The following is a 27908-nucleotide window of genomic DNA, read 5'->3' as shown; positions in this document are numbered from 1 at the left end:
CTCTGATGGCTTTCTAGCCTGCCTACAGGACTCTTACAGCTGCGTATGTGATTGTTTGCGGCCTCCCGACCACAAGAGGCACAGGAAGCTCAAAGCATCCTAGGAATGTAGGGGCTTCTGAGGAGTCAAAATCATTAGAATAGGACTGATTAAGGGTTTCATTTGTTGAGCCAATACTTGCTGCCAAATTTTCATATCTTTTATTTGTTGATATTGTTGGTATATAGGAAAAAAACAAGTAGCAATATAGATCTTTGAGTTAAGTACCTTCTTTGTTATAACCCACTGCACCTTTGTTCTATAGGGATGTAACTTTAGTGCTTTGAGGGTGATGCAGATTAAAGAAAAACACTTCAGGGGAAATGAGATTAACATTCATTAAGGAAGAGAGCCATAAAGTGTCAACAGACCTCTTGGCCAGAAGACAATGTAAATCACCTGAGACCTTGTGTATACAAAAAGATATACAGAAAGGGTCAGGACCGCTGCCCCTGCATGACTCTGTATCTTCCATTATGTAAAACTTAGGGTATATAAACACCTTTTAAAAATAAAATTATGGGGTTTTTGCACAAGCTTGGCCTCCCCTGTGTTGACTCTCTCTCTCTCTTTCTCCCTCTCCCTCCCTCTCTTTTTCAGGCTGGTCCCTTGGAACGTGGAGGCTCTCCATGTCTACTTATTTGCCCGGGCTTCTAAGACCCACACGAGAGGGAGCCCAAGGCAGGGCACCCTCTGCTATTCAAGCGGGCGCCTGTGGCCTAATGTAAACGGTGCAAGTTTCTTGCCTTGAGACTTTATTAGCTTTCTGTGTAAACCAAGGAATATCAGTCTTTTTTCTCCACTAATTTTCCTACTACACTATCCTTTCCTAATCTCTCTTTATATCTCTAATTAAATAACTCTTTCCTAAGACGCCGACTCCGTCCCTGCTTCGAATTCCCTGGATCCACCAGGGCTGGACCCCGGCAGTTGAACATTCTGTAACTATTACTATAGTTACTATAGTGTTTACTATGCATGCGTGCTAAGTCGCTTCAGTCATGTCCAGCTCTTTTCAACCCTGTGGACTGTAGCCACCAGGCTCCTCTATCCATGGGATTCCCCAGACAATAATCCTGGAGTGGGTTGCTGTGTCCTCCTCCAGGGCAGCTTCTTGACTCAGGGATCAAACCCATGTCTCATGTTCCTTGTGTTGGCAGGCAGGTTCTTTACCACTAGTGCCACGTGGGAAGCCCAATAGTTACTATCATCCGTAACTATTATTATAGATTATATCATATAGAATAGACAGTTGTTGAATTATCCCTCTGCTTCAGGCTAGAGACTGTCATTAATTTTCTTGTTCTTCAGTGATGAGCACAGTGAAGATGCTCAACAAATGTTTATTGAATGAGTGAATAGATAAGTAACTCCTCTAGTATTCATTTACCTGAAAACCCAATACCTTAGCTGTTGAATTGCTGCTTCTGAGCCTTCCCTTGGACACCCAATCACCATGGCAGTCCCGCAGCAGCCCAAACAAGGGTTCTCTGTCCCCGCCACCCCGAGCCTCCCCAGGGAAATAGCCCTTCCAACCCTCACAGAAAGGTTACTATGTAGCCTTCCCTGAGCACAAAGGCTGGCAGGGATGACTCACTCCTGTGGGCTCTTGGCAGAGGACACCTTCCAGATCACTCTCATCAATTCCAGTCTATCAAGTGTGTGCCCCCAAGGGGTGCTGGGGACGGGTGGAGACATGAGGCTGGGATCTAAGCGCCTTGGCAGAGGCAGCACTGTGCCCAACTGCCACAGGTAACTTTCCTGAGTGGGAGCCTGGCCAGGAAGCTCTGTTCAGGCGCCGGTGGAAGGGGAGGGTGTGCAGTCCTCCCTGCAGTCAGGGCCGGACCGGGGAAGAGCTGGCCAGTGGCAGTGGCTAGAGGCCCGCCTGCACAGTGATCAGGCAGTGAGCCTGGGGGCGGCGGCTGGCCAGCCCAGGCTCTCCAGAGAAACAGAACCGGTAAGACACGCAACTTCTTGATCCACATGTAGACCTCTTGCTGTTTGTTCAGTCGCTCAGCCACATCTGACTCTCTGTGACCCCATGGACCACAGCACGCCAGGCTAGCCTGGCCTTTGCTATCTTTCAGAGTTTGCTCAAACTCAAGTCCATTGTGTTGATGATGCCATCCAACCATCTCATCCTCTGTTGCTGGCCCCCCACCTTCTCCTGCCTTCAATCTTTCCCAGCACCAGGGTCTTTTCCAATGAGTCGGCTCTTCGCATCAGGTGGCCAAAGGATTTGGAGCCTCAGCTTCAGCATCAGTCCTTCCAGGGAATATTCAGTAGCAGCGTGAAGGCCTGAAAACCAGAGGAGATGAAAACCTAAGTCCTGATCTGGGTGTAAAGGTCCAAGAATCAGGAGTGACGATGTCCGTGGGCTGGACATGGATGTCTCCACTCAAGCAGGGCAAACTCGTCTTTCCTCAGCTTTTCTGACCTGCTCAGTCCCTCCACAGGTGAGGGGGTCTTTGTTTGCTCTGCTGAGTTGAATGTGTTTCCTTTCTGGGTCTTTGTTCTCTCTGCTGAGTGGAATGCTCATCCCTTCTGGAAACACCCTCACAGACACACCCAGAAACCATGTTTTCCCAGCTATCGGGAGGCCCCTTAGCCCAGCCATGTTGAGAAATGCAATTAACTGTCACACCCATGGTACTTTCTGCGACCTGAAAACCTGAATGCCTACCTAGGTCCTGGGCCACTGTTGGGGTTCAGACAAGAGCCGCGGGTCTGTCCAGAGGGAACAAGTGAATGCTGTTGGGTGGGGGCCGATCCACAGGAGCCTCTGAGGGTGAGAGCTAAGTGAGCATGGGCTTGGCTGCCGTTCTCAGTGGTCCTGGCTTCCGCACAAGTCCGTGTGAGACGGGAAGCCTGAGTAGAGAGGTGGGGTGTCTGTGGGGACACTCAAGGGAACTCGGCTGGAGGAGAGACCGAGGGAAGAACCATGTGTGGCTCTGTGTTCTGGCAGGAAGGCGAGGATGAGGAGAATCCAGAGGAAGGACGCGAGGGGCACGGAGCTGGTCCCAGCCACGTGGAGGCCGAGCTGCTTGCTGGGGGTTCCCAGTGGAAACACCCAGCAGACCGTTGTGAAGATGCCCTGGGCGCTCAGTGTCAAGGTCATGGCCACGGTGGGAGGGGTGAAGGGGACCCAGGACCACAGGTCACGGATGCCAGGTATGGGCTGAGAAGGTTCAGGGAGAGTGTGTGGGGTGAGACTCGAAGGGCTCAGGGTCATCCAGGGGTCATCCAGGGGTCTGCAGTGCACAGTGGAGGCTGGAGAGAAACCCAACAACGTGGGGAGAGAAGGGACCTTGGAAGGTTCGAGGTGATGCGGGGCGTAAGGACCTGGAAGGGCAAGATGGAGCAGCAACTCAGACGGGATCTGGACACAGGGACAAGTGACCACAGTGAGGGTGAGTAGGAAATGCACCCATGGTTAGCAGAAAGCGAGGCTCTGGAGGAGCAGGTGGGGAGTCTCCTCCAGCATCACGTGGCAGGTAAGCAGGGACCTGCCTGAAGGGTGATGCAGCTCGCTGGCTTTAGAGTGCCATCCTGAGACAGTTTTGGACTATGGATGAGGGCTGCGGCAGACGCTCGCATCCTGGGTGGTTGCAAGTGAGACCAGCGCTTCTAAAGAGGCAGCATGGGCCAGGCTCCTCATAATCACCTCACACATTTTAACTCCACTTCCCTTATGGCTCAACTGGTAAAGAATCCGCCTGCAATGCTGGAGACCTGGGTTCGATCCCTGGGTTGGGAAGATCCTCTGGAGAAGAGAAAGGCTACCCACTCCAGTATTCTGGCCTGGAGAATACCATAGACTGTATAGTCCATTGGGTCACAAAGGTCAGACATGACTCAGGGACTCTCACTTTCAATCCTCACAACAGGTGGAGTTAGTAGTAAAGAACCTGACTGCCAGAGCAGGAGACCCAGGTTCGATCCCTGGGTTGGGAAGATCCCCTGGAGGAGTAAACGGCAACCCGCTTCAGTATTCTTGCCTGGAGAATCCCCATCGACAGAGGAACCTGGCTGGCTGCAGTCCACAGCGTCACACAGAGTCAGACACGACTGAAGCAACTTAGCACGCACGCCACACACACAATTCTCACAGCAACCTTATGATGCAGAGTATAGCCTATAGATGCTACTGTTCTCTGTCAGATACTGGACAGAGGCGGATGGAGGCTAAGCAGCTTGCCTGAAGCTGCATGGCTGGTGGAGGCCAGGCCAGGATTGAGTTCAGGCCGCAAGCTCCAGAGAAGAGGTTTCTAAGACAGCAGGGCCACTGGGCACAGGAGGAGCAGCTGGTCAAAAGATTCCATCAGACAGGCTTCCTGTGTCACTTGGATAATCTTTGTAGGGGATTGAACAGCGGCCTCTAAGAGATATGTCCATTGGCCCAGCCCCTGGAACCTAAGAATGTGGCCTAATTTGGCACACACACACACACAAAGGCCTCTTCATGTGTAATTAAATTAAGGATTTGGAGGTGAGGGGATCCTTCTGTTATTGTTCAGTCACTCAGTCGTGTCCGACTCTTTGTGACCCCATGGACTACAGCACGCCAGGCTTCCCTGTCCATCACCAACTTCCAGAGTTTACTCAAACTCATGTCCATCACGTCAGTGATGCCATCCAACCATCTCATCCTCTGTCATCCCCTTCTCCTCCTGCCCTCAATCTTTCCCTGCATCAGGGTCTTTTCCAGTGAATTGACTCTTTGCATCAGGTGGCCAGAGTATTGGAGCTTCAGCTTCAGCATCCGTCCTCCCAATGAGTTTTCAGAACTGTGAGAAAATAAATTACCGTTGTATTGAGCCATCAAATTTTTGGCAATTTGTTGCAGAGGCGGTAAGAAGCTAATACACTCTTATCAAATCACAAAGGACATTCTGGAATCTGTCCTGAGTTCATTCCCTGCTAACCCTGCTAATTCCTCTTCCCATTACCACACCTGGAATCCTAGCTAGTAGCATCTCCGGGAAGTATTTGAAAATTCCATGAGCCACAGGAACTTCACCCTGAAACACTCAACTCAGAATGTCTTTCTAGGACTTTGGGGCACCTAATGTAGCACCCACAGCAGTCAGATTTATGAACTCAGGTGAGGTGGGGTTTTGCACTGACTTGCCTGTTAGCAAGAAGAGCAAGACTATAAGACCCAGCATGGAATTTGCTCAGGTTCAAATGCTTACTAAATTTTTTTTTTGTATTATACAACTTTTTCTTAAAGGCTGACCCTTTAATTTTATTTATTTGCTTTTGGCCGTGCTGGGTCTTTGTCGCTGATATGGGCTTTCTCTAATTTCGGCTAGTGGGGAACTTCTCCTTGTTGGGGTGTGTGGGCCTCTCATCACAGAGGCTTCTCTTGCTGCGGAGCACCAGCTCTAGGTGGGGGCTCAGTAGCTGCGGCCCCTGGGCTTAGTTGCTCCATAGAATGTGGCATCATGCCAGACCAGGGATCAAACCCCTGTTCCCCACATTGCAGGCAGATTCTTAACCACTGGATCTCCAGGAAAGTCCTGTATTATACAACTTTTACTCCAATACTTAAACCCATTCTCACCATCAGAAATAATTCTCTGCCACACAGTGGGAGACGACTCATCCAGCCCCTGCCCCCTAATTGTCCTCCACAGCCTGCCTCCATGCCTGGGACTTGAAATGTGCTAAGGCCGGGTCTTCGCAGCCCTTCCCCATCCGTGACAGCACAGCCCCCTAATGCCTTTCACGCAGACACATGTAGTTATCCTGGGAGTTAAGAGTTGGATATTCATTCATTTCAACACCATGCCTTTTCTGACCCTTAGATAAAGGTCTAATGACTTGTTAGACATGTAAAATTGTTAAGAAACTGTCATATCGAGAGTGCCATGGGTCTGTTCATGGGGTCTGCTCTGCTGAATTATGTATGTGTACCCACAGGCAGAATATCATCATCCCAAGAGCTGTGTTTTCTTAGCTTTCACTCTCTCATGTTAATCTCCAGTCTGTCGATCTGAGGATAACATATTTCACAAACATAATCACAGAAGAAATTATCCAGCTTGGGTTCTGATTAAAAGCATAAATAACTTTTTTGCATAATCATAACAATAAAGTAAAAAACGTCCAGCCTCTAAATTGTCAAAGGACTTTTATACTTAATGCATAAACCACTAAGATAAATGATCTTTCTAAGGTCTATATTTTATCCCTATATATATCCCTATATATTTTATTATACTTTGCATGCTCAGTCACTTTAGCCATGTGAGATCCCACGGACTATAACCCACCTGGCTCTTCTGTCCCTGGAATTCTCCAGGCAAGAACCCTGGAGTGGGGTGCCATTTCCTCCTCCAGAGGCTCTTCCTGACCCAGGGATGGAACCCACATCTCCTGTGTTTCCTGCACTGCAGGCAGAGTCTTTACTGCTGAGCCATTTATTTTTCTACAATAATTGCTAGAGTTTTAATTCCATATTTTCCAAATAGCATATGAGTTCTCATTCCTTGAGAGGGAGAATTAACACGTCTCAAAACTTAGTACTATTTATAGAAGTTAAATTGGGGACAGGGATTTTTTTATGCTAACAAGTATTAAGGAACCTCTCCATCTCAAACACTTTTACATATGTTACTGTAATTAATTTTAGAATTTCATTTTTCCTTTATTACTTCTCAGTGCAGCTCCTTGGCCTCCCTCATTTTCTCTTTTCTCTGTTATAGGCTATTTCTTTATGAGAGCCCTTTGGGTAGAAACAGTGGTTTTCCCACAGATTTTCCAGAACTCTCTGGAGTGTGCTGAGGTTGTAAGACTCACAGCTGATTAATTCCCGCTACAGGTACCCCAGCGAACACCCCACCCCCGGTCACCTTCTTCCGACAGGAGTCAGTCATTGCTCTGAAAAGTCCCCTCAGGTCGTGTCCTGGAGGATCCGGGGATGCTCGGCACATGTGAGTGTGTGTGAGTGAGTGTGCCTGTAAGGTGTGCAACTGTGTAGGTTGATGGGGGGTGTTCAGAGGAGAGAGAAAACCATAAACACCTGGTGAGAGATGATGTTTTAACTTCAGAGTTTTATCTTCACTCAACAACCAATGGATAAGCCCCTTGGACATCTAGAAATCGAAGCGAGGTACTCACAGTCTCTTCCAAGCAGAGGGCAGCCTGCATCCTTTGGGGGAGAGGGCAGGAAAAGCGGGGAATCTCTTGGGATGGGGGAGGGTAGGGACAGCAAGGGTATGAAACCAGGAACCCAGAACTCAGATCAGAACGGGATCTCCAGTATACAGACCAGAAGTTTCCATATCTGCTCCCTGCCCAGCCCGAGGCAACCTAATGAAACTCCTTTTGTGGTTGATTTGTTTGTGGTTTGTTTTTTAATATATTGTATACCTTTCCCAACTTCTATGCACTACATGAATAAAGAACTCAAAACATACAGGAGGTCTTACAAAGAGCAGCTGTCCTGGGCCCCTTGCTTCCCAAATGCCCTCTCCTCCCTGCTGTTTCCTCTTCCAGTGGTTCCGAGCATATCTCTACAAAATGTGCTTGTTAAAAAACCCTGATGCTGGGAAAGACTGAAGGCAGGAGAAGGGGGCGACAGAGGATGAGATGGTTGGATGCCATCACTGCCTCAACGGACGTGAGTTTGAGCAAACTGCCGGCGATGGCGAAAGACAAGGAAGCTTGGGGTGCTGCACTCCAGGGGTTGCAAAGAGCCAGACACAACTGAGTGACTGAATAACAATGATGGGCATTACTCAACCTGCCCATTGCATGTTGATCTCATGCTTTGACATGTGAAGTCTTTGCTGTGCCCCACCCCTGCTCCCAAAAAGGACATCTCTATTTTCAGTTTTCCTATTGGTTCCTTAGTAATTTTAGTAATGCCCTCTCATCTCTCAACTCCATCAGCTATAAACCACATCCTTCAAATGTATGAGCGACTTAGCCCCTAGAAATGAGCTCTTCAGGGCTTCACCTGTAGGGCTGGCTCCACACGTTACAAGGCGGCCAGCAGTGATACCCTCCTGAGACTCTGAAGTTTTTTGAGAACCAAACGGTGTGTTTTGAATCCAGTCCTTTTATCGTACTGTTCATTGTTTTTCTCATGTCTTTTAAGGACTAGCCTTGTTCACATCTTCCCCACCACCTTCTCCAGTATCTGTTCTATCCAGTCAAAGCCTCCTTCTGCTGGAATGACCTGTAGGAGTTCCCCATCCTCACCCTCCTAGCCTGGATCCACTTTCCAAGCCACATCACTGACATCTGGGAGCTTCTCTCCTACTGGGTGCGGCTCACTGTCTGCTGGACCCCCCATCTTCCTCTTGTTTGCCTTGCTCAAGTATAAACTTAAGTGAAAGTGAAAGTTCCACAGTCCTGTCCAGCTCTTTGCAGCCCCATGGACTGTAGCCCGCCAGGCTCCTCTGTCCATGGAATTCTTCAGGCAAGAATACTGGACTGGGTAGCGGTTCTCTTCTCCAGGGCATCTTCCCAACCCAGAGATCAAAACCAGGTCTCCCACACTGCAGGAGGATTCTTTACTATCTGAGCCACCAGGGAAGCCCAAGAAAACTGGAGTGGGTAGCCAATCCCTGCTCCAAGGGATCTTCCTTCCATAGGATCTCAAAGAGTCAGACACAATTGAAGTTTATGCTTATATATGCAGTCTCTTCTGCTATTATTCTGCTGTCTGGAAGATTTTCTCTATTTCATTTTCCAACTTTTCAATTTTTTTTTTATCCCAGCAATTATCTTTTACAACAAAAAAGCATTCTCTTATTCTCCAATTGTTCCCTTTCTTATTTAGTAGAAGTGTTACGTCTTGAATCTCTGGGAACACTAAATAGTGTGGGGGATGTCTCTTCACACGCAGTAAAGGGCTCTGTTGTTCCCTGTATTAGTTCCATTTGCTTTGCTCTGTTTCTTCTCCTTTTTCTTTCTTTTCTTGCAACGCTAACAGGGCTTTGCAGTCACTGTGAGCACTTTTCTCCTCAGTTGGTCCCTGCTTACCCATTGCTGATGAAGTGCAAAGCAAGAGCTCAGCTGCCTGTGGGCTGTGTGCGTGTGTGGGTGGAGCGCTGTCACTCGGCTCAGCTGGGGATGGTGGGGTACAACCAGCATGTTTCAGGGCCCTAAACGCAACACGGGTAGGACGCTGCTTGGAAAACCAGTTCCCACAGCTAGCTGCCTGGATTCTCCCAAGACATTTCACTGAGTGTCTTCACAAAATAATTCTGCTCTCAGGGAAGGGAGGCAGGTGAGATAATAGGGATTGTTTGTGTCGGCTGCTGTCACTGTTGCTATTTTTAGGTAAGTTTATTCACTAAGTCATATCTGACTCTTTCGACCCTGTGGACTGGGCCCACATAAGTCACAGCTGTGACTGTGACCACATGCTCAGTCCTCTGAGTCCTCTTGTGTGTGTGGCTCAGTGACTCAGCCATGTCTGACTCTTTGCAACCCCATGGACTGTAGCCCACCAGGCTCCTCCATCCACGGGATTGCCCAAGCAAGAACACTAGAGTGTTTTCCAGGGATCTTCCTGACCCAGGGGTCAAACCCAGGTCTCCTGCACTGCAGGCAGATTCTTTACCAACTGAGACCATGTTTTTGCTAGGAAATAAATTCCCAGGCATGGAATGGTCTTCCTGAGAGATGGAGGAGTGTTTGATCCTTAGAAAACGTACAGCATCTCCTGCAATCATGTCAAAATCCTCTAAGTATAAAGAACAGGGGAATCAAATCGGATATTTCTGTGATGCCAAAATTGGTGGAACCAAACCCCAGCTGAAAATTGGTCTGGTTTTCTTAGGTCAAGATGAAGCAATTTCTAAAACATCCCCGACGAGAACAAAAATCAAAGTATGATGTTTTGCAGCCAAATGAAACAGAACTCTTTCATCATGTCAAAACGAGGATGTGGTCTATTCTCAAATGTGTATTTCTGCTATTCACAGATTTCTCTTGCTTCTTTATAGGCATACCCCTCAAATGATGTATGAAACCATGCTTATGAGTATGAAGCTTAAAATTGAGAATGTTGTAGTGGTCACCTAGTTTCGGTTCTAATTTTAGAGACAAAGAAACTAAATCCCGTGGGAGGCGATAGAAGAAGGGACACGGTGTGGGTGGGGTGCTTCCCTGGTGGCTCAGTGATAAGGAATCCACCCGCCGATGCAGGAGACACAGGTCTGATCCCTGGGTTGGGACAGAGCCACATGCACGTGAGACTGTGGACCGCAGCCACTGAGCCTGTGCTCCAGAGCCCGGGAGCCGGAACTACTGAGGCCGACACGCCCTAGAGCCCATGCCCCACAGTGGGGGATGTTGCTACGACAAGGAGCCTGTGTACCACAACCAGAGAAAATCCCACACAGCAACGAAGACTCAGCCAAAACCACATCAGTACAATCATATAAACTGGAAGAGACCTGGGGTCAAGAAGGGAAGACCTGGGTTTGGATCTAGGTTTCCTAGTTTGAACTGGCCACATTGCCTGGGATGTGCTTCCAGTTGGTTAATATGTGAGCATGAATCCTGATAACAGAAATCTGGGGTGTTCTAGGTCCCAACAGACCCTGAAAAATATAAAAATTATCTGAGAAGTATAGGATGAGCATTCCAGATGCCTTACTTTAAAGGACAGGGAAGACCCTAGACATTCGCTCGAATCCATTCTAAACATTATTGCTTCAATGTGCAGCTGAATTTTCAGAAACCAGATTGTCCTCCGATATTCTTCATGGAGCTCTCAGAAGCAGTGGAGAAGGATCTGAAGAGGGGTCAGAGATTTGAAGAATCAGGTGATACACTCCGATGCCTTCCCTGTACCTGGGGAAGAACAGCGCTTATAAGCAATTTGACCACATCACACAGCAAGTTAAACAACGGAGGCCAGAGGAGCTGCAAGCCACAGGAATGTGGATGTGTGGATAAATGCTCACCAACACGTTCTCTAGGACTGTTCCCTCCAGAACCACATGGACCATTAAAAAACAGGTCAGGAAACCATGATTGGCAAAGGTAATCTCTGGGTGATTAACATCATATTAGAGACATGTGGCTAGATCCTAGTTGATGAGTTTTAGTATTCTTTAGCATTTATTTAGTATATGAAAGTGAAAGTCAGTCAGTGAGCCGTGTCTGACTCTTTTTGACCTCATGGACTGTAGCCTGCCAGGCTCCTCTATCCATGGGATTCCCTAGACAAGAATACTGGAGGGAGTAGCCAGTCCCTTCTCCAGAGGATCTTCCCAGCCCAGGGATTAAACTGGGGTGTCCTGCACTGCAGACAGATTCTCTACCATCTGAGCCACCAGGGAAGTCTCTCATTTTGTATACAGTAGTGTTTAGTGCTATATAATATATTTACATGCACATTAAATTCCTGTTAATTTCTCTTTTTAAATTTTTATTGAAGTATAGTTGATTTACAATGTTGTATCAGTTTCAGGTACAGCAAAGTGAATCACTTATACATATACATATATATACCATTTTTTAGATTCTTTTCTCCTATAAGCCATTATGCAGTATTGACTACAGTTCCCTATGCTATACTCAGTTCAGTTGCTAGTCGTGTCCAACTCTTTTCGACCCCCTGGATTGCAGCACTCCAGGCTTCCCTGTCCATCACCAACTCCCAGAGCATAGTCAAACTCATGTCCATCAAATCGATGATGCCATCCAACCATCTCATCCTCTGTCATCCCCTTCTCCTCCTGCCTTCAACCTTTCCCAGCATCAGGGTCTTTTCCAATAAGTCAGTTCTTCCAATCAAGTGGCCAAAGTATTGGAGTTTCAGCTTCAACATCAGTCTTTCCAATGAACATTCAGGACTGATTTCCTTTAGGATGGACTGATTGGATCTCCTTGTAGTCTAAGGGACCCTCAAGAGTCTTCAACACCACAGTTCAAAAGCACCAATTCCTCAGTGCTCAGCCTTCTTTATGGTCCAACTCATATCCATACATGACTACTTGAAAAACCACAGCTTTGACTAGACAGACCTTTGTCAGCAAAGTAATGTCTCTGCTTTTTAATATGCTGTCTAGGTTGGTTATAGTTATCTTCCAAGGAGCAAGCATCTTTTCATTTCATGGCTGCAGTCACCATCTGCAGTGATTTTGGAGCCCAAGAAAATAAAGTCGTCACTGTTTCCATTGTTTCCCCATATGTTTGCCATGAAGTGATGGGACCAGATGCCATAAGCTCATGAGTTTTAAGCCAACTTTTTCACTCTCCTCTTTCACTTTCATCAAGAGGCTCTTTAGTTCTTCTTCACTTTCTGCCATAAGGATGGTGTCATCCGTGTATCTGAGGTTACAGATATTTCTCCCAGCAATCTTGATTCCAGATTGTGCTTCATCCAGCCCAGCATTTCATATGATGTACTCTGCATATAGGTTAAATAAGCAGGGTGACAATATACAGCCTTGACATACTCCTTTCGCGATTTGGAACCAAGTCTGTTGTTCCATGTCCAGTTCTAACTGTTGCTTCTTGACCTGCACAGAGATTTCTCAACAGGTGGGTAAGGTGGTCTCATATACATGCAGTCTTTATTAGTTATCTATTTTATATATGTGGCTGTGTATGCTAAGTCACTTCAGTTGTGTCCTACTCTTTGCAACCCTGTGGACTGTAGGCCGCCAGGCTCCTCTGTCCATGGGATTCTCCAGGCAAGAATGCTGGAGTGGGCTGCTGTTTTATATGTAGTAGTGTGCATTTTATACGTAGTAGTGCCCTGGGGTTTCTTTGGAAGGAATGATGCTAAAGCTGAAACTCCAGTCCTTTGGCCACCTCATGCGAAGAGTTGACTCATTGGAAAAGACTCTGCTGCTGGGAGGGATTGGGGGCAGGAGGAGAAGGGGACGACAGAGGATAAGATGGCTGGATGGCATCACGGACTCGATGGACGTGAGTCTGAGTGAACTCTGGGAGTTGGTGATGGACAGGGAGGCCTGGCATGCTGCGATTAATGGGGTTGCAAAGAGTCAGACATGACTGAGCGACTGAACTGAACTGAACTGAACTGAACTGAGTGTGCATTTTATAGATAGTAGTGTGCATTTTATACGTAGCAGTGTGCATTTTATATGTAGTAGTGTGTATTTTATACATAGCAATATGCATTTTATATGTAGCAGTGTGTATTTTATATGTAGTAGTGTGTTTTCTATGTAGCAGTGTGTATTTCATATGTAGCAGTGTGTGTTTTATATGTAGTAGTGTGTATTTTATATGTAGTAGTGTGTGTTTTATATGTAGTAGTGTGTATTCTATATGTAGCAGTGTGTATTTTATATGTAGTAGTGTGTTTTCTATGTAGCAGTGTGTATTTTATATGTAGCAGTGTGTGTTTTATATGTAGTAGTGTGTGTTTTATATGTAGTAGTGTGTATTTTATACACAGCAGTGTGTATTTGTTGATCCCAATCTCCCAGTCCATCCCTCCCTGCTTGTTAACTTCTAAATAAATGCCCATCAGCATCCAGAATCCCAGTGGAAAGTATTTGTTTCCCGACCAATTGGCACACACACGGTCCTCTTTTATCCATCTGGGCTCTCCCACGTCCTGATTTGGCCCAGGGGGTTTCAGAGCAGGACCGAATCAGCCGTGGGTGATGACCCGGGCTGCTCCTGACCACCGGTCTCCTGACTGTCCTGTCTGATGGATTTCTGCGTTCTTAGGAAGTAGGTGGTTACGGTCGAATCCCGGGAGGGAAATGTCAAGAGAGAAGAAAAGAGGCTTTGAGAACATGGGGTTGAGGGGTAGGTGGGGCGACCAAGCCACCCGAGAGGCCAGCGGAGGCCCGCTTCCCCCGACCAAGCGGTGGCGATGTCCGCAGGGCCGTTCCCGCAGAGCAGCGCTGCCCCACCCTCCCTGGGGGCCGCCTCTGAGGCTCCCTCATCCTCCTCCGGGCTCCAGCTCGCTCATCTGTGAGACGAGGCTCTGGGGACAAGGCCCCCCAGGGGCTGTCCCAGCACCATGTTTCTTATCACAAATAAAAATAAAATCTGTCTCCCTGCGGAACATGCCGCCAGCACCAGCCCCTTCAGCGGCTTCTCTGATCTGGTGGCAGAGTGTAGTCACTGAAGTCTGTGGAGTTTTTGACTCATTCCAGGTTGCACAGAAGTTCCAACTTCAGCATGCCTTGGTGAGAAATGCATTAAAAATGGCTTTAAAAGCAGTCATGTCCACCTCAGTGTTTCTCCAGCCAAGGGACCTATTTTATCTTGAATTATGACGTCGACACTGAATTTTAGACACTGCTGCTGCTGCTAAGTCGCTTCAGTCGTATCCAACTCTGTGCGACCCCATAGACGGCAGCCTACCAGGCTCCACGTCCCTAGGATTCTCCAGGCACCAGAGGTGCGAATATACCTGTCTGGTTACATAATGCAGGTGGATGATCTTGTTTAAATGAGTAAGCTTGATTAAAAGCCTCCACAGATGCTCCTATCAGTACTTTGAAATTGATATGGTGACTTACTTTCCTGGCACAAGCACCAGTGAGCAGGAAATCTCAGCCATGAAGCCCATTCCTCTTTGACCAAGTCCCATTCAATAGGCTGCCTGCCTCGCTCACCCTCAAGGTCAACAGCACGATGGTGGAGTTAGGGAAATACAGCGATATAACTCCTGACTCATGACGGCCAGGGCTGGGCGTCCACCCCAGAGGTTACATAGCTGTGGTCACCTTGTCTGGTCGGCCAGGTCCCTCTCAGAGAGGCCGTCTAGTTTCTGGCCTGCTGCCCCCTCTCGATTCCAACAGCCCCAGGAATGCCTGTTCCAAGCCAAGAGCTTCCCTGGAAAAACACAGGTTTACGGCAGAGCCAGCTGCTCTGTGGGCAGCGACCTGACTCAGCAGGACGACCAAAGGCAAGGTCAGACAGGAGCCAGCAGTGAGCACAGGGCCCCGGCGTCCATTCTTTCTCTCCCGCTCTCACTCTCCCTGCCTTTAATTTTGTTCTGTGTTCACAGGGTCCTCTTTTAATAAAGGCAATCGAATCTAAAAAGAACAGAGGATTTATTTAAATGTCAACCCAGGAAACTCTTGGGAATGAGCTGGCGGTCATAAGGAAGAAAGATGTGTGTTTTCAATGACAGAATTGTAGGCTGAAAAAAGCACACGCAATCTAAAGGTTGAGAGTTCTGTTTTCTTCGGTGGGAATTTTTAGGACTCAGGCCCAGGAGGCAGCATCTCAAGTGATCATGAGAGAACGGCTCCAAGGAGGTGAGGGGAGGAGCTAGCTCACAGAAAAGTTTTGCAACAAAGGACAGGGAGCCTGAATATCCAAAGGTTATTGGTAAATAAAGCAAACCATTTATCCCAAGGTAAGGAATTTGGCACCTTCCTATCGTATGGAAGATGCAGGAGTCCGGCTCACTGAAGTCTTTCCTTTCACAGGCTTCTCAGCCACCCGGAGCCAGTGTCCTGTGCTCTTCACATGCTGAGCTTCCTTTGCTCCTGTTGTTCAGTCCCTCAGTCGTGTCCGACTCTTTGCGACCCCCTGGACTGCAGCGCGCCAGGCTTCCCTGTCCTTCACTATCTCCCGGAGCTTGCTCAAACTCAGGTCCATCAAGCTGGTGATGCCATCCAACCATCTCTTCCTCTGTTGCCCCCTTTTCCTCCTGCCCTCAATCTTTCCCAGCATCAGAGTCTTTTCCAATGAGGTGGCTCTTTGCATCAAGTGGTCAAATGATTGGAGCTTCAGCTTTAGCATCAGTCCTTCCAATGAATATTCAGTGTTGATTTCCTTTAGGATGGATTGGTTTGATTCCCTTGCAGTCCAAGGGACTCTCAAGAGTCTTCTCCAACACCACAGTTCAGAAGCATGAATTCTTCGGTGCTCAGCCTTCTCTATGGTCCAACTCTCACATCCGTACAGGACTACTGGAAAGACCACAGCTTTGGCTATGCTCACCCGAGGGAGTGGCTGTAGTCTGATGACTGCTAGATGGCAGGTATTCTCCTTCCTGAACATCCTCAGGGCTCACTGGTTCACATCAGAGGGCTGGAATCGCCGAAGACTGTGACATCCTTGTTTACTGATGTGGCAGGAAACCCTCCATGTCTCAGAATGCACCATTCCAAGCACAGGTCTCCTTCTGAGACTTCTCTCGAGCTGCAGGTCAGCAGAGTCGGGGTACTCTGCACCTTCCACCCCCAGCACCTTGAGGCCAGGACAGACCAGTGGCATGGTGGGGAAGGTGGCAGAGGGGCATGCCAGCTCCTTGACAAACAGGGTCCTGCAGACGGAATAAGCCAACCCCCAGGCCCTCTAATTTCAGATCCTTGGCTGGTCTTACAGAGAAGTTCATTTCTCCCCCTCACCCCCTCATGCAGTGGCCTCCATGAGGATTTCACACGGACGTGTCTAGAATGGATCCCTCTCAATAGTCCAATTCCAGAGCAAGCAGACTTGAGAAAAAAAAAAAAAAATCAGACCGGACTCTTGGGACCGATCAAGCCGAAGTGAGTGCAGATAGTGGTCTCTGTATGACTGTGATAAGACAGTGGGACGCCCACAGCGTCACCAGCTCTGAGTACCGTCCAGGCACACACGCTGCCTCCTCACCCAGGACACCACCACCTCAGCACAAGCCCCGGGCTGACCTTCCCACCTGAGTACCAGCCTTGTTTCCTTTTCTGCCTCCAAGAGAGCAAGGCCAGGTGGATCCCATGGGGGTAAAGGGTGCTTCCTCTCCTGACTCATCAATAAGTCAGTATCACAAATAAAAACTGCTGCATTGGGGGTTTTGATTTTAGTTTCCTCAGGGGGGTGGGTGTATACCCTGAGAAAACCAGCATTCTGAAAGACACATGTACCCCGATGCTCACAGCAACACTATGCAACAGCCAGGACATGGAAGCAAGCTGGATGTCCATCAGCTGATGAATCGGTAAAGAAGCTGCGGTACATCTAGACAACGGAGCAATTACTCAGCCATAAAAAAGAACGAATTCGAGTTGGTTCTAATGAGGTGGATGAACCTAGAGCCTGTTATTCAGAGTGAAGTAAGTCAGAAAAAGAAAAACCAATACTGTCTATTAGTGCATATATATGGAATCTAAAAAAAACAAATGGTACTGATGAACCTATTTATAGGGCAGCAATGGAGACATGAAATTAAAAGACCCTTGCTCCTTGGAAGGAAAGCTATGACCAACCTGGACAGCATATTAAAAAGCAGAGTCATTACTTTGCCAACAAAGGTCCGTCTAGTCAAGGCTATGGTTTTTCCAGTGGTCATGTATGGATGTGAGAGTTGGACTATAAAGAAAGCTGAGCACTGAAGAATTGATGTTTTTTAACTGTGGTGTTGGAGAAGACTCTTGAGAGTCCCTTGGACAGCAAGGGGATCCAAGCAGTCCGTCCTAAAGGAAATCAGTCCTGGGTGTTCATTGGAAGGACTGATGCTGAAGCTGAAACTCCAGTACTTTGGCCACCTGATGCAAAGAACTGACTCATTAGAAAAAACCTGATGCTGGGAAAGATTGAGGCCAGGAGGGGAAGGGGACGACAGAGGATGAGATGCCTGGATGGCATCACCGACTCAGCAGACATGAGTTTGAGTGAACTCCAGGAGTTGGTGATGGACAGGGAGGCCTGGCGTGCTGCAGTCCAGGGGGTCACAAAGAGTCGGGCACGACTGAGCGACTGAACTGAACTGAACTGAATGGAGACAAAGATGTTGAGAATGGACTCGTGGATATAGTGGCGGAAGGAGAGGACGGGACAAACGGAGAGAGCAGCATGAACTTATATACACTATCATGTGTAAAATGGATAGCTAGTGAAAGTTGGGAGATTGCACATCAGAGAAGAATGTAAAGCTCCCTGGGAAGAGCTCAATTAATAGCTTCCAGACCCCAATCTCTTTTTGATAACACTGTTGACATCCCATGCAAAAACCTAATAGGAAAGAAAATGCACCTGAAAAGGTTAGATTTTCAACAAGATTGTTCCCAGCATGAGTAACTGAAATAATTGATAGACAGAAAGTGGATTTGAACTGTCACAACCCAGCCCCCCAGACCTGGCGAGCCTTTTAAAGAAGTAAACCTCTGTTAGCGAACCCACTCAAGTGTAAATGATCTCGACAAGCAGGCTTTTGACACAGAAGAGGGAGTTTAACAATAGTTTGTGACAGGTAAGTTTGAATGTGCAGAATTGGAGAAGATAACATTTCTCCACTGTTTCTTTAATTACAGCTTTGAGAGAGGAGGTTGTCAGTTCCGCCTCTTTCAGGAAACTGTCTTGTGATGTCTCTGTTAATTAAGACTGTCTACCTGTTGCCAGGCTTCCAGGGCAGCTCAGCTGGTAAAGAATCCGCCTGCAATGCAGGAGACCCCGGTTCGATTCCTGGGTCGGGAAGATCTGCTAGAGAAGGGATAGGCCACCCACTCCAGTATTCTTGAGCTTCCCTTGTGGTTCAGCTGGTAAAGAATCTGCCTGCAATACGGGAGACCTGGGTTCGATCCCTTGGTTGGGAAGATCCCCTGGAGAAAGGAAAGGCTACCCACGCCAGTATTCTGGCCTGGAGAATTCCATGGACTGTATAGTCCACGGGGTCACAAAGAGTCGGACACGACTGAGGGACTTTCACTTTCACCTGTTGTCAGGGAGGCTCCTCCTCATTCCCCAGCCTTGCGGTAGGTCTCAAGCTGAGGTAGTCAGTGCAACTCTCCAAAAGAGGGCACAGTGGACAAGCCATCCACTTGGACTCACATAGCCTACTCATGCTTTTGACGAGAAGTCCCTTCCAGCACAAGAGCCACGGCGTGTTCATTGCATGAGCCCCCTGGGAACCAAGCACCAGTGTCCGTCGTGGTCATCCCTGAAGAAGAAATGTCGGAGACGCTGACGTTTGCATCACCTGTTGTCTGCAAAGAGATAAAGTCCGGGAACATCTGCACCCACTTCTCATGAAAGCCCTGCTCAGGAACGAACCCAGAAGGTCCATGTAACTACTTCCCCCCTCCAGCAGGTAGAACATAACATCATTCTTGCCCCATCAAGGTGTGGGCTCAACTCCATGACCCTTGATTCCAAAAGACAGAATATGGCAAGGGGAGAGAATAACGTTATGGTGGAAAAATCTGGGAATCTCCACTCCATATGATCAGGGTTATCCTGCCCAGGATGTCGTGTCCAAATCAGGTGCCCCCGATGTGATGGCTGCAGAAGACCTCCCCTTCCTCCCCCAAACATCCTCAGTATCAACATGAAAGAAAACCTCCAAGAAGAAACATTGAGGGACATTCTAACGATACCTAGACTTCTCGGGTGGTTCAGTGGGTAAAGAATCCACCTACAATGCAGGAGACTGGGGTTCGATCACCAAGTGGGGAAGACACCCTGGAGGAGGGCATGGCAACCCTCTCCAGTATTCTTGCCTGGAGAATCCCATGGACAGCGGAGCCTGGTGGGCTACAGTCTGGAGGGTCACAAAGAGTCAGACATGTGTGAGCACACACAGCACACAGCGAATAATAATAATTCTGCAGGGGTTCCCCGGGTACATAGCTGTGTTTAATGACACCCAAAAGGACACCTTGACTTGGAGCCTTATAAACCCAAGGGATCTGTTGAGAATGTTGGCCCCACACCATTAAAAGCATTATCAATGGACTATACTTACAGCTCATAGCCGACTGGGCATGGTATTTGGTGGATTCTGATAAGACTCCTCAAAGAACTAATTCCAGCCCCAAATCAGGATGGACACCATCCCAGCGCATCCAGACTTGTGAGAGCCACGTTATTCTTCCCACGTGTGGTCTGGGCTGCTTGAGCGGTGCTATTACCTGGCGGACCCGTGCCAGTGGGCCATGTCTGCTCTGAGCCTTCACTCAGGGAGCCTGAGAGGGACCCACACAGCACTCCGAGTCTGTCCCACCATCCTGTGGTGTCGTCCCTCTGAACAGGGCACGTTTCATCAGCTGTGCCCTTGATAGATCCCCGCGAGGAGTGGGCAGGATGGAGGGAGAGAGAGGAGATGTAAATTCTCATAGGGAAGAGCATCACCTCCTACTTGAACTGAGAGTTTAAAAAACGTTCTCCTGTGTGTGGCATCACAGAGCTTCCTGTGTGATGCCACCAAACACCCACCCATGGAACACAGATTCCAGTTCTTCCTCCTCCACTGTCCAGGGCTAAGAGAGGACCGAGAGGAGCTGACCCACCCCCAGAAGATGACAATGCTGATGTGATGTTGGCACAGCAATGAACAGCTAAGCAGTTTTAAAACTGACAATGTTGAAAGAAAAAAAAAAAAAAGGAAGATTGGAGTATCTTGCCAGAGGAATAGCTGAATGTCAGCAAGGAGAAAGAACCCTGAATAAACCCAAAATATGTTTTAAGGAAACCCTGAAAATGCTTCTGCATAACATTATCTCCCGCTGCTAGAACTGCCAATTTTTAGTTTTCTCACTATTTTTATTTTCTTGAGAAATGATCATTTTTATAAATAGCTTTCTAAATGTCAAACTAACTGCTGAATAATTTATCTCGCCTTATCCTGAATAACTTGTATTGTTCAGTCGCTAAGGCGTGTGAGACTCTTTGCAACCCCATGGATGGCAGCACACCAGGCTTCCCTGTCCTTCTCCATCTCCTGGAGTTTGCTTAGATTCATATCCACTGAGTTAGTGATGCCTTCCAACCATCTCATCCTCTGTCATCCCCTTCTCCTCCTGCCTTCAATCTTTCCCAGCATCAGGGTCTTTTCCAATGAGTCAGCTCTTCGCATCAGGCAGCCAAAGGATTGGAGCTCCAGCTTCAGCATCAGTCCTTCCAATGAATATTCAGGGTTGATTTCCCTTAGGATTGACTGGTTTGATCTCCTTGCAGTCCAAGGGACTCTCAAGAGTTTTCTCTGATACCACAATTCGAAATTCTTTAATGCTCAACCTTCTTCATGGTCCAACTCTCACATCCATACATGACTACTGGAAAGACCATAGCTTTGACTAAATTAATCCTTGATTAATTTTCTTGAGCATCACGGAAGTGTGGGGGGAAGGGATCATCAATGTCTGGAATGCAGTCGTCTCTTTGAATGTCCTGTTGTCTTTGGCCATTCAACAGTGACAGCCTATGGCCAAATTCAGGTAAGGCAGATTGAAGCCACCGAGGATCAAAGACAAGGAGGCACGGGAGTGCTTCCTCTGTAGCGACAGTGAGCCCGTGACTCTGTTCCTCAAACAGAGTGTACGTCTACCTGGTCCAGAGCACTGTGGACACTTGTCTACTTGGACGTACTGGTCTCCTTTGTAGGGGCTGCAGAACTAGCCTGTGTCCAGGAGAAATCCAGGAGACTTAGCTTGACCTGGAAGGAGGTTCTGCAAGGGAGCATTTGCATCACCTGGTGTGTTGGAGGTGCACTGGCTGAATCAGGAATTGGGGTAGAAGAGGGACAGTGACCTATGAGCACACTCTTGGGGTCACTCGGATGCACCTTCATGGGTGAGGACTCCTGGTCTACAACCCTGGTTCTCAAACCTGGCTGAACATTAAAAAATAATAATAATAAACTGATGTGTCTGTGGAGCTTATGGTCCATTGACATGGCATGTGGGATGGACACAAAGGTTTTCAAAACAGTTCCAGTGATTCAGATGGGCGGCAAAGCTGGGAGCTACTGGTCAGGAACAACCCAGAAGCTCTGCATCCACATCCTGCCCCCACATACGCATCGTGGGAATCCTGCAAATGTCTTCCAGAGCCCAAGTACTCCTTTTCTCCCAAGGTTGTTCTAGAACAGGGCTTATTCTTCTCCTGCATGTCGGAATCTTCGGAGGAAGTCTCAGAGATTTTCATTTAATTGTTTTTAAATTGTTATTTATTAGGTCATTCAATAGAGTGCAACCAAGGTTAAGACTCAAGGATTACAGAAGCATCCCACATCCTCATCTGGAAGGATTTCTCCTTTCCCAACAAGACGCTGAGTCATCTCAGAAACGGGCTTGGCGATGTGATACTGTGATTTGTAAGGGATAAGCTGGGAGGTTGGGTTGACACATGAGGTGATGGCAGTGCTCAGTCAGTTCAGGAGTGTCCGACTCTCTGCAACTCCGTGGACTTAGCCCGCCAGGCTCCTCTGTCCATGGAATTCTCTAGGCAAGAATACTGGAGTGGGTTGCCATTTCCTCCTCCAGGGGATCTTCCCACCTGGGACTGACATGTACACATTACTACACATCACGAATAAGAACCTACCATATAGAACAGGGAGGTCAACTCAGTCCTCTGTAATGACCTGTATGGGGAAAGAATCTAAAAACGGTTATGTAAACATATATAACTGACTCACCGAGCTGTACCCCTGAAAAGAGCATGACTTGTGAATCAGCTTTACGTCAATAAAAAGAAAAGAAAGAACGAGATACTTGAGCCCCGGTTCTGGCACAGAGCTCCTAGAACCCTTGGCGAGTCCTGTGTCTAGCGTTCTGTTAATGAGATGATTTTGGAAGGCAGTAAGGAGGAGGGCGGGTGGGCAGGGACTCCACCTTTTAGAGTGCTTTAGACGGTGGATCTTTCAGTTCCACCCCGAACTCACGGGAGCAGAGGCTGGAGATTGAACGACGCAACTGATCCTTGCTCTGTACTGAAGCCCCCATAAGAAGCTGGAGTGGGAGGGCTTCTGGCTTGTGAACAGGAGAAAATCCAGGGACTCTGGCGCTGAGATGACCGGGGCTCCCAGCCCCTCCCCCACGCCTCGTGCTCCGCGTCTCTGCCATCTGCCTCTTCCCACGTCCTTCCTTTTATAATAGGAGAGCCAGGAAGTAAGACGTTGCAGCTCTGTGAGCCGCTCTAGGAAATTAGTCAAACCCGAGGAAGGCGGGGCATCACTGGACCTATAACCATAGGTAGGTCGGAAGCACAGGTGAGCGGGCCTTGGAAGTGGCCTAGGGAGGGAGGTGGGTCCTGTAGGAATGAGCCCTTAGTCTGGGGGACTGGACTCTGTCTCCAGGTGGGGGTGGGGATGGCGGGACCTCCAGCTGGTAACACGAAACTGCTTGCGGGGTGGTGCAGGGCGCTCCACACCCAGCGGGCGGAGTCGGAAGGGTCAGGTGGGAAGCCTGCAGGAACACAGCAGACTGCTTGGAACCCAAACCCCCTGTCAGAACAGGAGGAAACTGGGAAAGGAAGGGGGTCAGATCTGGACAAAATACAAATCGAAACCATAAGACCAGTGAGCTCTGCACAGTCTCCTTTAAACACATATATTGTTAAAGGAGATTGTTCAATATGCAAACTCATTCAAGTCCCGCTCCGTTAAAAAACAAGAGTGCTGTCTACTCTCCGCAGTAGTTTGACACCATTTGGCTCCTAGTTGTTCACAAGCCCACCCTCCTGAGGGACATTTTAGATGAGCCCTGGGTTCCTGCACCTGTCTTGGGACCCGGGCACATCAGAGATGTCTGAGCAACACCTTCTAGGATCTCAGCTTCCTGGGCTGCCTCTTAGCAAAGCTCTTTCCTTCCAGGCATTCCTGCTTCTATAAAGAAACGAAAAAGATGCATCTCTTGCCCTTTAATTTAAGGAACATCCTTAATTAGGGCAATTTGATTAAAATCTTTTAAATAAATAATCCCAAATTTCATTTTAACATAACCAGTTTCAAAGTAATTAAAATGTCCTGGAAGATGTGAATCAAATCTCCCAGAGAAAATATCCTGGCCTCCATTTAAATTTCTAAAACAAATGTGCAGATTGCTACATAAAATCATTTTGACTCAGCTGCCGCTTCCTCCAGGAAGCCCTCTGTGACTTACCCCCAAAGTAGACAAAGCCCCTGCTCAAGGGCTTCCCAACTCTGTGGACCTTTCTCCCTGTCACTCAGCGTCCCGGCCATTGGTCCCCAGCTGATCAACCCCTCTCCATCTGCCGAAGATGCAGCGCTCCGGGTGGCTCTGTCTTGCACCCATGGTGCGTGGCCCAGCGGCTGGTGCAGGTAAACAGAGAGCTCTTCCCTGGACTCCAACGAGCCCGTGCTCTTTCTCTTATCTTGCAGCGTCCTCCAAACAGTCGGGTTGCCCAGGGGCACTCGAAATCAGGAGGGATTCAGGAAGCTCATCACCCAGCAGGGAAACTGAGTGCCAGGAGCAGGAGAGCCTGCACTTCAGCAGGGCCAGCTGCAGGCCACTCGGTCTGGTTCAGTCCATCCTGGCTCGCCACCACTCCAGATGAGCAAACAGAGAGCAGCAGCCATTCCACAGTTCGGGAGATCAGAGAGCCCCGAACGAGACATTAATAAATGCTACCACGCCGAGGGGGGCCTGGAGAAGGGCAGACGTGATTCAAAGCGGAGGCTCCTCCTGCTGATTCCCTGGGACTGAATGTGTCCTGGGAATCTCTGGTCAGAGCTACAGTTCTGGCATTTGTCCTGGACTGAATTGTGTCCTCCAAAACTCACACGTTGAAGCCCCAGCCCTCCAAGTGACTGTATTTGGAGGCGGAGCTTCTAAGGAGGTGAGGAAGGTCAAAGAGATTGGAGGGTATGAGCCTGATCCAGGGTGTTCTTCATGGAAGAAAGGAGACATGCAGGTGGGCTCTCTCCCCCTCCCCCCGTCTCCCTCTGAGCACATAGAGAAATGCCATGTGAGGACACAGCAGGAAGGAGCCATCTGCAAGCTGAGGAAGGCGGTCCCACCAGCCCCAGCCCTGACCTCAGACTTCCAGACTCTAGAACATTGAGAAAATAAATTCCTGTTGTCTCAGCTGCTCTGTCTGTGATTTTTTTTTTTTTTTTGGTTAGGAGAGCCCTAGCAGACTGATGCAACATCATTCATTTCTGCTTTATCAATAACTCTGTGTTTGATTTAATCATGTAAACCTGGGAAAATAAACAAGATGACTGGCTTTGGAAGGTGGAACTGCCCGGAGGCGAGAGGTTTGCTTGGCTTTCTCAGTACTCCAGCAGGAGGCCTTGCGAGTCGGCAGCTCAGAGTTCACTCACATGTAGCCCTAGGCCTTCTGTCCTTGCCAAACGCTTTACCCTCTTTCTGTAATCCAGAGGTTTGCCACGGGGGCAATGGTGTCCCTCCACAAGGTTACTTGGCAGTATCTGGAGACACTTCTGGTCCTCACAAGGGAGGGGGTTTCTGTAGACATCCAGTAGCTATAGAACCAGAAGGCTGCAAACACCCTGCTATACAGGGAAGGCCACCAAAGAACATGCCCTCCCCAGGGACGATCGTGCTGAGAAACCTGCTTGCATGCCCCCTCCAGACTCTGATTCTAAGTTGTCAGTGTTTTCAGATGCCACATTCATTCATCCAAACCAGTCAGCATCAGTGGAAGAATGTAAATAATTATGAAATCAAAACAAAGTCGTGGAAGAAAATAAAAAGCAAGAAAATAAGTCAAGATTAACTTTCCAGTTGGCATTGATTAACCTTAAACAACCAGTCTTATCACATCACCGTGCAAATATCAGAGGCCAAATAAGAAGAGGGTTCCTTTTCCACTGGCTTTGTCACTCTGGCATGTTTCCTGATGAGGCTCGTGTTTAGAATGGTGGCGGGAGCCCGTATGACATTCGCTCTCTGCATCCAATGTCAGATGGAGAGGCATGTCATTGTACCTGCGGGAGACTCAGTTCACTTTCCCAACGTCACGTTTTATAATTTAACAATTTCTCATATAATTAGACATTGTTGTGGCACACGATGTCACCAACACTCAGAACTCTTCTTGGGGGAATTTTTCCATGCCTGTGCTGCACCCAAACGCTTTCCCAGTCTTCAAGATGTTCAAATCTTTTTATAGATCTCACTAATAAAAACAGAGAAAGAAATGGCCAGGCAGCTGCTAAAGGGGCCTCTTTACTGGGACGGTCTGGGTCCCCATGGTGACTGAGCGCCACGGCGCTTATGGAGGTGACACTGATCTTGCCCTGGGCATCGTGTGGCTGGTAGAGTGGAAATGGTCCCCATCTTGGGTAACATCTGGCAGATCAGAGGACTGACTCCTACTTTCGTGGTGCCCCAACCGCTGTCTGTGAGCTACCTGGGGCTTTTGTAGCAAAGTACCAGCAACTGCAGAGGCTCAAACAGCAGAAATGCTTTGCTCACAGGGCTGGAGGCCAGAAGTCCGAGATCAAGGTATGGCAGGGCTACGCTCACTCTGAAAGTGCTAACCTGCTCCAGGCTTCTCCCCAGGACTGGTAAATGGCCACAGTGGCCTCTGTGTATGCTCTTCTCAGCATCTAAACGTCCCCCTTTTATGAGGACTCCAGTCATATTGGATTGGAACTCACTCTAATAACCCGTGCTATGGACCGAATGTTTTCAGTCACTAAGTCGCGTCCAACGCTTCACGCACGCACACACGGCCTGCAGCGCGCCAGGCCTCCCTGTCCTTCACCAGCTCCTGGAGCCTGCTCAAACTCATGTCCATTGAGTCAGTGATGCCATCAGACAATCTCATCCTCTGTCGTCCCCTTCTCCTCCTGCCTTCAATCTGTCCCAGCATCGGGGTCTTTTCCAATGAGTCGGTTCTTCCCATCAGGTGGCCAAAGTATTGGAGTTTCAGCTTCAGCATCAATCTTTCCAATGAATATTCAGGGTTGATTTTCTTTAGGATGGACTGGTTTGATCTCCTTGCAATCCAAGGGACTCTCAAGAGTCTTCTCCTGTGGACTGAATGTTTGCCCCTAAACTGATATGTGGAAGCTTTAGTCCCCAGTATGATGGCATTAGGAGGTGGAACTTTCAGAAGGTGATTAGGTCACCATTGTGGAGCCCTCACAAATGGGATTAGTGCCCTTACAAGAGGACTTTCCCAGGTGACGTTAGTGGTTGGTAAAGAATCCACCTGCCAGTGCAGGAGACCTGGTTCAACCCCCGGGCTGGGAAGATTCCCTGGAAGAGGAAATGGCAACCCACTCCAGTATTCCTGCCTGCAGAATCCCATGAACAGAGGAGCCTGGCCAGCTACAGTCCATGGGGTCACCAAGAGTCAGATGGTGGACTCTCACTTCCACCTTCTTTGTTTTCTAAAGACCCCGTCTGCAGGTAAGCTCACGTTCAGAGGCCCTGCTTGCGTCGGTTTCTTCCTTGAGAAATGTGCTCTGGGTGCCATGCTTGCAGAGGGGCTGCAGAAGGCAGGCTTTGAGCAAAGTCCTTCATACACAGTCTCAGAGTGAATCCCTCCGCAACCCAAGGGTGGGTTGAATTTACTCCCTCTTGTACAAAGCGGACACTTAAATGGGATCCACTGTCACAGCCGGGCATTGCACACTCAGGCTTATGAACAATGTCTGACCAGCTCTAAAGGCCACGCCCTTTCCCAGTCCAACCTGCTGCTTCCAACAGTTTCTCTTCATCCTGGTAGCTGAGATGAATCAGCTTTAATTTAGCTCTTCTAAAGATCTGAGGGCCTTCGGAGCCCCTAGAGAAATCCGCTGTGTCACTCACGTGTCACCAGGAAATTCGCTTCCATGATTCTATATTTTCAACAAAGGGGACAACTACAGCCTTCCAGCTTTGCGTGATTTTTCTAAGTCTTGTCAGCAGGGTATCAGAGAGCTGACAACTGATTATTTGTTTTCTGTTTTTTCTAAAGACAGAATTTCTTGCCTTTGAAGCAGAAGACAGCTTTGCCCAGCTCTAAGGGGCCCTGTAATGGCAGTGAGGCCAGCTCCCAGGTCAGTGGGCACCATCACAGGGTCATCGGATGGATGGGCCCCCAGGACCTGGACTGAGGTCAAGATTCAGCATGATTTCATCACTTTTTCCTTTCTCGCATCCGCGGTTTCGCCTGTCTTCCCCCCCGCCCCACAACCCAGTCCAGCCTAAACGTGACTTGAAAGACAGACTGTGTACTTTGCTCCACAAACCAAGATATTCACCTCCCGATTTAAA

General features: G+C 48.4%; 1 protein-coding gene across 1 annotated transcript in view; it reads right to left on the bottom strand.

Annotated features, from left to right (window-relative positions):
- The window catches only part of MED10 (mediator complex subunit 10), a 44303-nt gene extending 19864 nt beyond the window's left edge, over positions 1 to 24439 (bottom strand). Inside the window, exon 1 of the mRNA XM_069556120.1 lies at positions 23817 to 24439. The gene's annotated coding sequence lies outside the window, so the exon portion shown is untranslated. The remainder of the gene's footprint in view (positions 1 to 23816) is intronic.
- Between the last annotated feature and the right edge of the window lie 3469 nt (positions 24440 to 27908).

This window comes from Ovis canadensis, chromosome 16, assembly GCF_042477335.2.
Source record: "Ovis canadensis isolate MfBH-ARS-UI-01 breed Bighorn chromosome 16, ARS-UI_OviCan_v2, whole genome shotgun sequence".
Taxonomy (NCBI): Eukaryota; Metazoa; Chordata; class Mammalia; order Artiodactyla; family Bovidae; genus Ovis; species Ovis canadensis.
The sequence above is the reverse complement of the archived record's forward strand: the minus strand, read 5'-3'. Positions and strand labels throughout refer to the sequence as shown.